An 11915-nucleotide genomic window follows, 5' to 3' on the forward strand; every position below is an offset into this window, starting at 1 on the left:
ACAATTTTTATAATGATAGTCTATGCTGTTGCACTGTGACACATTTCGTCGTGTAGTCCTAGCATTAAAGGGGCAGGGCGCTGTGGAGGTCACTGTTAAAGGGGCGGGCCCTGTGGAGGTCACTGTTAAAAGAGGCGTTCACTGTGATGTTACTGTTAAGGGGCAGGCCGCTGTGGAGGTAACTGTATAAGGGAAAGACACTGTGGAGGTCACTGTTAAGGCAGCGGGGTACTGTGAGGTTACTGTTAAGGCAGCGGGGTACTGTGAGGTCATTGTTAAGGAGGAGGGCCCCTAAGGAGGTCACTGTCAAGGGAGTGGGATGCTGTGAAACTCCCTGTTAAAGGGGTGGGCTGCTGTGAAGGTCAAAGTTAAGGGGATGGGCTGCTGTGGAGGTCCCATTTTAAAGTGGCGGGACACTGTGGCGGGGGGGCAGTGTTAAGGGGTGGGGGACTGTGGAGTTCACTGTTAAAGGGGTGGGGTGCTGTAGAGGTCACTGTTATGGGGGATACTGTCGATATCTTTTAACGACACACACAAACATTAAATTAAGTAGATTAAATATACCCGGTGCTTTTGCTAGTATAACAATATTAATCCCATACAGCGAATGGCTTAATGGTCAATGCGCCATTTTTTGTCACTTCAACTCCACCAAATTTTTTTATAAAAAGTGATCAAAAAGTCACACACTTCAAAACTGAAAAGCATAGATTGCCCTGCAATCTATGAGCCCTCACTCAGCTCTGTACATAAAACTACAAAAAAGTTATAGGGGTCAGAATATTTTTCAGTATTAAAGTGCTAGAAAAACTATACAAGTGTGGTATTGGTGTAATCGTACTGACCTGGAGGATGAAGGTTACAGGTCAGTTTTATCACATAGTGAACACCGTAAAAAAAATTAAAATAATATTTCATCCCATTTTGAGTTTGTTCCTGCTTCCCCCTACCTTGTATGCAACTGTAAATGGTGGCATTAAAAAAGTACAACTTGCCCCGCAAAAATTAAGCCCTCATAATCCTACGTGAAGAAAAAAATAAAAAAGTTATGACTCTGGGAAGGTGGGGAGTAAAACATGAAAATGCAAAAGCTATACAACCCTAAGTCCCCTATACTTATGTGTTTGGAAAAAATAGATGCAAAAACATAGCACACCACGCTTTTCTATCCTGCAGAGTCCGTTGAAAAAGTATACATTAACATATACATTTTTTGTATACGTTAAATGTATGGCAAAAAACGTGAAACCAGCCTAACTTTGTTTCAGGCAGTTGCTATGCAGCTGCCATACATCTGAATCTGGTTTTGTTATCAACTTGCATAGTCTCGTCTCTGCTAGGGGTTTTTCGAAGATATTTTCACAGGTCATCAGTTACTGATTGGTGGGGGTCCAACCCCCAGGACCCCCAGTGACCAGCTGTGTGAGAAGGCACCGGTGCTCGCAGTAACGCTGCAGTCTTATCACAGCTTTACCTAAACCAAGTGCAACGTGCCGGTCTGCAGGGGCGAACACGTGAGGTTCACAGTGGGCTGAAGGGTACAACAGTTCATCGGGTACTCACGGTTAGCAGATGCCTCCCTGGGCCAGCAGTGCAGTGAAGGGGAGAACAGCACTAGATTCTCCGGGGCACACTCTATTACAGGGGACACCGGCCAGGTGGTGATCGAGGTGCCCTTGATGGTGATTGGATTTTCTGGGTGCTTGGGCGGCTGGGCCCCTGACTTAGGTAATGTCGAGACGCCAGCACCTTGATGGTGCAAAATGATGAGAGTGGTTGTAGTATGGAGATAGAAGATGAAGGCGGGGTTTGAATCCAACTTAGAACTTTACTGTAACCAGGGTCTTGACAGCAATTTACATCCAGTTATAAAACAGTCTCTGATAAACATGTAGGTTGGATGCGACAAATCCCAGTAACAGGCTGTATGTGTGGCTATATCTCAGGCTATAGCAAGAGGTTGTGTGCTCACAAGTATTTAGTCCTGAATCTGGTTATTGTTCTCAGTGATGGTGGGTTTAGGATCCGAATCTTTTACTTCAGTGGTGCTACAGATGGCCTTTCTGTACTTGTAATAATAAACTGTGAGGTTGCCGGAAGCTGATAAACCTTCACCTTGCTACAAAGGTGCCTATAAGCCTAGAATGATGGCTATTGTCCTCCTTTATCTTTATATAGAAAATAATATTTCACTGGGCACCCCCGAAGGGTAAATCGTAGAAGCAAGGTCACACCTTTTTGCCTATTTCCTTGGCCTTGATAACTGAGATAGGTCCGGGCTACTCTGGGCCTTTGAGCTCCAGAGACCTGAGAGGAGAGGGTCCTCTTCTTCCCCCTGCTCCTCACTGCTCGTTCTACTATATCTTACCAACTCTGAACTCCTCTAACTAGTCCTAAACTGTAGTACAGTGGATATTAAAAGTCTACACACCCCTGTTAAAATTTCAGGTTTCTGCGCTGTAAAAAAATGAGACAAAGATAAATCCTTTCAGAACTTTCTTCACCTTTAATGTGACCTATAAACTGTACAACTCAATTGAAAAACAAACTTATGTCTTTTAGGTGGAGGGAAGAAAACAAAAAAAAAAAATTAAATAATGTGGTTGCATAAGTATGTATAACTGGGAATGTAGCTGTGTTCAGAATTAAGCAATCACATTCAAAATCATGTTAAATAGGAGTCGGCATACATCTGCCATCATTTAAAGTGCCTCTGATTAACCACAAATAAAGTTCAGCTGCTCTAGTTGGTCTTTCCTGAAATTTTCTTAGTTGCATCCCACAGCAAAAGCCATGGTCCACAGAGAGCTTCCAAAGCATCAGAGGGATCTCATTGTTAAAAGGTATCAGTCAGGAGAAGGGTACAATTTTTTTCCCCAAGGCATTAGATATGCCATGGAGCACAGTGAAGACAGTCATCATCAAGTGGGGAAAATATGGCACAACAGTGACATTACCAAGAACTGTATGTTCCTCCAAAATTGATGAAAAGACAAGAAGAAAACTGAGCTGAGAGGAGAGGGGTCCTCTCCTTCCCCCTGCTCCTCACTGCTCCTTCTACTACATATCATTAACTCTCAACTCCTCTAACTAGTCCTGAACTGTAGTACAGTGGATATTAAAAGTCTACACACCCCTGTTAAAATTTCAGGTTCCTGTGCTGTAAATAAATGAGACAAAGCTAAATCCTTTCAGAACTTTCTCCACCTTTAATGTGACCTATAAACTGTACAACTCAATTGAAAAACAAACTTATGTCTTTTAGGTGGAGGGAAGAAAACAAAAAAATATTAAAATAATGTGGTTGCATAAGTATGCACACTCTCGTATAACTGGGGATGTAGCTGTGTTCAGAATTAAGCAATCACATTCAAAATCATGTTAAATAGGAGTCAGCATACATCTGCCATCATTTAAAGTGTCTCTGATTAACCACAAATAAAGTTCAGCTGCTCTAGTTGGTCTTTCCTGAAATTTTCTTAGTCGCATCCCACAGCAAAAGCCATGGTCCACAGAGAGCTTCCAAAACATCAGAGGGATCTCATTGTTAAAAGGTATCAGTCAGGAGAAGGGTACAATTTCCCCCCCCCAAGGCATTAGATATACAATGGAACACAGTGAAGACAGTCATCATCAAGTGGAGAAAATATGGAAAAGGTGTTATGGTCTGATGAAACCGAGGTTGAAATTTCTGGCCATAATTCCAAAAGATATGTTTGCCGCAAAAACAACACTGCACATCACCAAAAGAACACCATACCCACAGTGAAGCATGGTGGTGGCAGCATCATGCTTTGGGGCTGTTTTTCTTTAGCTGGAACTGGGGCCTTAGTTAAGCAAGAGGGAATTATGAACATTTCCAAATACCAGTCAATATTGGCACAAAACCTTCAGGCTTCTGCTAGAAACCTGAACATGAAGAGGAATTTCATCTTTCAGCATTTCAACGACCCAAAGCATACATCCAAATCAACAAACAAATGGCTCAACCAGAAGATTGAAATGATTTATCTGAAATGATTCATCTTTGTCTCATTTTTTTATATCACAGAAACCTGACATTTTAACAGGGGTGTGTAGACTTTTTATATCTAATGTATATATACTGTGGTGCTATCCCAATCTAGTGGTGGAATGTGTGAAGTGCACCTAACAGCCTGGTAACAGGGATTCTACATAAGAATGAAATACAGCATGATATAATATATGACATAACAAGCTTTTGGAGTGCCCACATACATTAGTGGGATGCTGCACAAGTGACGTCACATTTTTAAAAAAATCTGATCGTTTTTATTTGTCTTTTAACACACAGTACAAAAGTACCAAACATATACAGCAATAAACCCCTCAAAAACCCCTCCCTCCCCCATGCAGTGTCCTCAGTAAGTTCTAAACTTGATTCCTATCAACAGTTAACCTCTCTATCCTCAGCTGCTTCATCCAGTGATCACCTATGCGCAGTCCTACTTCTCTGATCTAGGCTGACTACTCTCATGGTGTCTACTATCCATGATCTCATCAAGTCCTGTGTAAGACGCTGACAGTTCAATTCAGTACAATACAGAATATATTGTACTGAATTGAAACAGGAATCAAACCATGAAAAGGTGAAGTCCCACAGTGGGACAAATATAAAAAGTAAAAAAAAATGTGTTTTTTTACAATAAAAAAATTGAAAGCTGCGCATTGGGTAAACCTGCTGACGGCTGCCAAGCATGGAAGGCGTGGCTCTGCAGAGGAGTTGGTGACACCGCCACAACTTGCAGGCAGGCCTGCTGCCACCTCCTCTACTCCTCCTACTCCATCCTCTTTGCTAATTTGCTAACCTCCTCGGCTGAGTCCTCTTCTGCTGCTGTGTCTTACTCCACATCAACTGCACCCCCCCCCCCCCAGCTCCCCAGAGGCTATTCCACATCCCGGATATGACAGTGTCACGCCGTCTTGGGGTTGATTTCCCTGAAAGCAGAGAGTCACACCGGACCAGCACTCCTGTCTGCCCTGAACGCACAGGTGGATCAGTGGCTGGCTCCGCACCATCTGGAGATTGGCAAAGTGGTGTGTGACAACGGAAGCAATTTGTTGGCGGCATTTTATTTGGGCAAGTTGACACATGTGCCGTGCATGGCACATGTGTGTAATCTGATCGTACAACGCTTTGTGCATAAGTACCCAGGCTTACAGGATGTCCTCAAGCAGGCCAGGAAGGTGTGTGGCCATTTCTTGCGTTCCTACACGGCAATGGTGCACTTTTCAGACATTCAGCGGTGAAACAACATGCCAGTGAGGCGCTTGATTTGCAACAGCCTGACACGTTGGAATTCAACACTCCTAATGTTCGACCACCTGCTCCAACAAGAAAAAGCCGTCAACGAGTATTTGTATGACCGGGGTGCTAGGACAGCCTTTGCGGAGCTGGGAATTTTTTTTACCACGTTACTGGATGGGAATCTAACAGGGGATGAGGTGAAAGTAATCCTCCTCCTACCACGACCACGCCGGCAAGGACGCTTTACAGACGTGTTGTTGAAGGAGGACATGCAGAGCTTTTTAAGTCCTACGCATCGCCACAGCCCTTCGGGGTCCACCCTCAGAGAACGACTCGACCGACAGGTAGCAGACTACCTCGCCTTAACTGCAGATATCGACACTCTGAGGAGCAATGAACCCCTTGACTACTGGATGTGCAGGCTTGACCTGTGGCCCGAGCTATCCCAATTTGGGATAGAACTTCTGGCCTGCCCCACTTCAAGTGTCCTGTCAGAAAGGACCTTCAGTGCAGCAGGAGGTATTGTCACTGAGAAGAGAAGTCGCCTAGGTCAAAAAAGTCTTTATTACCTCACCTTTATTAAAATGAATGGATGAATGGAGGGATGGATCCCGAAGGGACTGACAGTGGGCGATACATTCGACTAAAAAAGGCCTGATGAGATGAGCTGCTGTCCACACGCTGCTGTATTTTATCTCTGAATGCCGGATGACTTGCGTGACTTATCTGCCACCAACTAGGGTTCAAGCCGCAATGTTTTAGGGCACTTTCTGCCTGGGAAACATCAATTTTTCTGGCCGCTGCTACAGCAGTGGCTGCAACAATACCTAATTTTTCAGGCATGTGTACATGCCTAATTTTTCTGGCCTCTGGTGTTGCACTGTGGCTGCAAAAACCAAACAAAAAAAAGGCACATACATGTGTCAATTCCCCTTCGTGATCATTACCTTGTTGTGGTGAAGGGGCTTGCGTATCACAATGAAGCGACCACCTCTATGAGTGTGTTGGCAATGGCAATGTTGGCACACCCCAGATGATAAGGTCGTTGCTTCATTGTGAACAGACCAAAAGCGATCGGCTGGATAATTTTCTACATGGGAGGCAGAAGCCGAATGAGCTGTTTAAGAAGGCAGCGGCGCTGGCAGTAGTGCCGTGGCCTTATCGCTGTTTCCCGCAGGCCCAGTGACGTCACGACTAGTATCAATGGCCTGTGCGGGGCTAAGCTGCATTCAAGTGAACAGAGCTTAGCCCTGCCCAGACCATTGATACTAGTCGTGACATCACTGGGCCTGCAGTAAACAGCGAGAAGGCCGCGGCACTACTGCCAGCGCCGCTGCCTTCTCAAACAGCTGATCGGCAGAGGTCCCGGGTGTCGGACCCCCGCCGATCAGATGTTGATGGTCTATCCAGAGGATAGATCATCAGTTAAAAAAAAACTTAAAAGGCATTTTTCATGATTCCAGAGTTCTTATTGTATATTGTGAAGAAGGTAAAACAAAAATCTTTCTGCCCCATTGCTGACATTTTCTTCTCGTTACTTATAGCAATGTCTTTGCTACATCTAATTAATTCATCTTCACAATAACCCTTTTTATTAAACCGTTCATAGATCAGTTGGATTTGTTCCTCATATACACCTTTTATCAGTGCAATTTTTGAATATCCTCTTGTATTGTTCTTTGGGTATGTTATTAAGCCATGGGCCATAGTGAAAGCTGGTAGTATCAATGTACGCATTAACATCAGCCTCTTTGAAGTATGTTTTTGTTTTAAAAACATTCTGATCAATGTATAGTGAGATTAATGAAATTCACCGAAGTTGCACTGATATTGCTGGTGAACCTATGATTCCAGTCATTCACATTAATCTTATTAATAAAGTTCTCCAACCCTCTTTCTCTCCCTCCCACAATAACAAGCAGTCATCTATGTAGTGTTTCCACATAATAATTACTCCATCTGAAGTTTTGTTACATAGCACTGGTTTAATATTTTCTTCTTCCCAAAGGCTCATAAAAATGTTTGCGAAGCTGGGGGCGAATGTAGCCCCCATTGCTGTCCCAGTCAACTGTAGATAGTATGTGTCTTTAAACCAAAAATAGTTGTGGCTGAGACAAAACTCTACGCTATCTAAAATAAACTTCCCCTGTTCACTAGTCATTAGGGGATCATCATCTAATACTTTTTTGACTGCTCTTAATCCTAGTGATATTGGGATTATGGTGTATAGGGAGGTAACATCGACTGTGGCAAGCCAAGTGTTTTCTTTGCTCTTCTCTAAGTTTTTCACTATTTCAATGACACTACCAGTGTTTTTGAGATATGAGGGGGCTTGCGTTGCATATTTTTGCAGAAAGAAAATCTATGTATTCTGTCAATCTGGTGGTAAGTGAGTTCAAACCGGAGACTATAGGTCTTCCTGGTGGGTTTGTAAGGCTTTTGTGGATTTTGGAAAGCTGGTATATAACTGGGGTGACAAGGAACTTTTCTGTAAGATAATTGAACTCCTTATTTATAATGAAACAGAGAATGTCGCACAAAAATGAGGTGGAGAACCACACAGGGGTGCACCCACTTAACAGACAACACCCAGTCTGAAAGTGATAAATAATGAATAAATAATGAAAGTGGGGCACACTCTAAAAGTATAGGGATCTTTATTAACACTGTTAGTAATAATAGCACTCAAATAGCAGCAGATATTAAAATGACAGCAGATATTAAAAATAAAATTACGAAAAAAAGGTCTAAAAGTATAATAATGTAGACAATAGGATTAAACCTTAAATTGTAAATTAGCATAAAATGGATAAAATATAAGTAAAATCTATTAAATAAGACACTATGGTTAATTTCATGGATCCCAATGAAAACTTTGTGAACGGATGATCGATCACTATGTGTGAACTCACTTGTTGCTTGGTACAAAGTCCCGTAAAATTGGTATGTTATTTATATAACTTTGCAGAAAGTCCTTGCTTGCCAAAGCTGGCAGTAATCAGGAGCGTATGCAGCCTGTAAGTTAAATGTTATACAGTGTTCCGGCTGTTCATACGCACAGCGGCGTCCCGCTGTATTTGATTTAATAATGCGATCGCTTGGCGAAAATCTGGAGAGGCTTACCCGAGGGTCTTTTAGAGCTGGATATTGTACTCGCGACTCGGCGTACCTGTCTTGATTCCGGTCTCACGAGCTGGTGTCCAGATTTGAGTTTTTAAGCGCCAGTGGAGTTTGTTTGTTGCACGCGGTGTCGATGTCTTTCATCACCAGCGTAACAGCAGTTACTCACTTCGGCAGCTCACTGGTAAAAAGATGGTTATCCAGACTTCCTCGGTTTAGCAGGGTCTCTCTACTCCATAGGGGGGCTGATACCATGGTATCAGCCCCCCTATGGAGTAGAGAGACCCTGCTAAACCGAGGAAGTCTGGATAACCATCTTTTTACCAGTGAGCTGCCGAAGTGAGTAACTGCTGTTACGCTGGTGATGAAAGACATCGACACCGCGTGCAACAAACAAACTCCACTGGCGCTTAAAAACTCAAATCTGGACACCAGCTCGTGAGACCGGAATCAAGACAGGTACGCCGAGTCGCGAGTACAATATCCAGCTCTAAAAGACCCTCGGGTAAGCCTCTCCAGATTTTCGCCAAGCGATCGCATTATTAAATCAAATACAGCGGGACGCCGCTGTGCGTATGAACAGCCGGAACACTGTATAACATTTAACTTACAGGCTGCATACGCTCCTGATTACTGCCAGCTTTGGCAAGCAAGGACTTTCTGCAAAGTTATATAAATAACATACCAATTTTACGGGACTTTGTACCAAGCAACAAGTGAGTTCACACATAGTGATCGATCATCCGTTCACAAAGTTTTCATTGGGATCCATGAAATTAACCATAGTGTCTTATTTAATAGATTTTACTTATATTTTATCCATTTTATGCTAATTTACAATTTAAGGTTTAATCCTATTGTCTACATTATTATACTTTTAGACCTTTTTTTCGTAATTTTATTTTTAATATCTGCTGTCATTTTAATATCTGCTGCTATTTGAGTGCTATTATTACTAACAGTGTTAATAAAGATCCCTATACTTTTAGAGTGTGCCCCACTTTCATTATTTATCCTTATTTATAATACTGTTCTCAAATCCCTCTTTAAAAGTTTATCTAATTCACTTTTATACTGGAGGGTGGGATTTTTCTTCAATACTAGATAGGTGTGTTCATCTGACAATAACCTCTGCAACTCCTTCTCATATTGATCAACATTCATTACAACAATGCCCCCCCTCCCTTATCCTCCAGCTTTATCACAATACTGGGTTTGGATTCTAGGTTGTTTAGGGCTGTTTTTTCTTCACGTGTTAGATTATGGCTCCTAGGTCTGGTATCCATTTTGTCTAATTCATTAAGCAGGCCTCTTTTGAATGCTTCAACACAGTCATTCTCTTTAATTTTAGGAAACAAAGTCGATTTTTCTCGCAGATGGGTGTGAACTCTGTTATCCAATCCTGCATTTTTAAGAGGTGGTGTTTGGTGACTTAGGAAATATTTTGCAATATTCAATTTATTAATATATTTATGGATGTCTAAAAAAACTTGAAATTTATTAGGTCGATTGGTCGGCGTGAACATTTCAGTCTCTTTCCTAAAACTTTATTTTCCGATTCAGAGAGAGGTTACGAACTAAGGTTAGATATTCCCCTCAGTTCCCCTTGCTCTTCTTTGATTTTGGGCTTATGTTTCCCCCTCCCTCTTCTTCCTCTGTATGACTTATTTTTAAAGGTGTCGTGTTCACACTCCTGTATTGTTCCCTTTCCTTTCTGTTGTTTCTCAGTACTCCCTTTATTGCCTGGTGTGGAGTTTTTTTTTCATTTTGAATACTATTTTTCTCATCCTGTATTTGTTTGTTAGCTGTCGGCTCTCCTCTGTCTGGTTAAAGTGGTGTGGTCTATCGTTAACATAGTCACTTCTGTAACCGTGATTGTGATTATATTGTTGTGTCGTTGGTTGATTTTGCACATAATAATTGTTTCTGATCGGTGGGTGTCGGCCACCCTGTCCATTCTCAATAATTCTGTTATATCCTGAGTGATTGTAGTTATTATAATACGGTCTATGCCAAGGTTTATGGCTATACAGGGAGTGCAGAATTATTAGGCAAGTTGTATTTTTGAGGATTAATTTTATTATTGAACAACAACCATGTTCTCAATGAACCCAAAAAACTCATTAATATCAAAGCTGAATATTTTTGGAAGTAGTTTTTAGTTTGTTTTTAGTTTTAGCTGTTTTAGGGGGATATCTGTGTGTGCAGGTGACTATTACTGTGCATAATTATTAGGCAACTTAACAAAAAACAAATATATACCCATTTCAATTATTTATTTTTACCAGTGAAACCAATATAACATCTCAACATTCACAAATATACATTTCTGACATTCAAAAACAAAACAAAAACAAATCAGTGACCAATATAGCCACCTTTCTTTGCAAGGACACTCAAAAGCCTGCCATCCATGGATTCTGTCAGTGTTTTGATCTGTTCACCATCAACATTGCGTGCAGCAGCAACCACAGCCTCCCAGACACTGTTCAGAGAGGTGTACTGTTTTCCCTCCTTGTAAATCTCACATTTGATGATGGATCACAGGTTCTCAATGGGGTTCAGATCAGGTGAACAAGGAGGCCATGTCATTAGATTTTCTTCTTTTATACCCTTTCTTGCCAGCCACGTTGTGGAGTACTTGGACGCGTGTGATGGAGCATTGTCCTGCATGAAAATCATGTTTTTCTTACCTTGCAGACTTCTTCCTGTACCACTGCTTGAAGAAGGTGTCTTCCAGAAACTGGCAGTAGGACTGGGAGTTGAGCTTGACTCCATCCTCAACCCAAAAAGGCCCAAACCAGTACTCCACCTCCACCTTGCTGGCGTCTGAGTCGGACTGGAGCTCTCTGCCCTTTACCAATCCAGCCATCTGGCCCATCAAGACTCACTCTCATTTCATCAGTCCATAAAACCTTTGAAAAATCAGTCTTGAGATATTTCTTGGCCCAGTCTTGACGTTTCAGCTTGTGTGTCTTGTTCAGTGGTGGTCGTCTTTCAGCCTTTCTTACCTTGGCCATGTCTCTGAGTATTGCACACCTTGTGCTTTTGGGCACTCCAGTGATGTTGCAGCTCTGAAATATGGCCAAACTGGTGGCAAGTGGCATCTTGGCAGCTGCACGCTTGACTTTTCTCAGTTCATGGGCAGTTATTTTGCGCCTTGGTTTTTCCACACGCTTCTTGCGACCCTGTTGACTATTTTGAATGAAACGCTTGATTGTTCGATGATCACGCTATAGAAGCTTTGCAATTTTAAGAGTGCTGCATCCCTCTGCAAGATATCTCACTATTTTTGACTTTTCTGAGCCTGTCAAGTCCTTCTTTTGACCCATTTTGCCAAAGGAAAGGAAGTTGCCTAATAATTATGCACACCTGATATAGGGTGTTGATGTCATTAGACCACACCCCTTCTCATTACAGGGGCACATCACCTAATATGCTTAATTGGTAGAAGGCTTTCGAGCCTATACAGCTTGGAGTAAGACAACATGCATAAAGAGGATGATGTGGTCAAAATACTCATTTG

The sequence above is a fragment of the Bufo gargarizans genome, chromosome 2 (genome assembly GCF_014858855.1).
Source record: "Bufo gargarizans isolate SCDJY-AF-19 chromosome 2, ASM1485885v1, whole genome shotgun sequence".
In the NCBI taxonomy this organism is placed as follows: domain Eukaryota; kingdom Metazoa; phylum Chordata; class Amphibia; order Anura; family Bufonidae; genus Bufo; species Bufo gargarizans.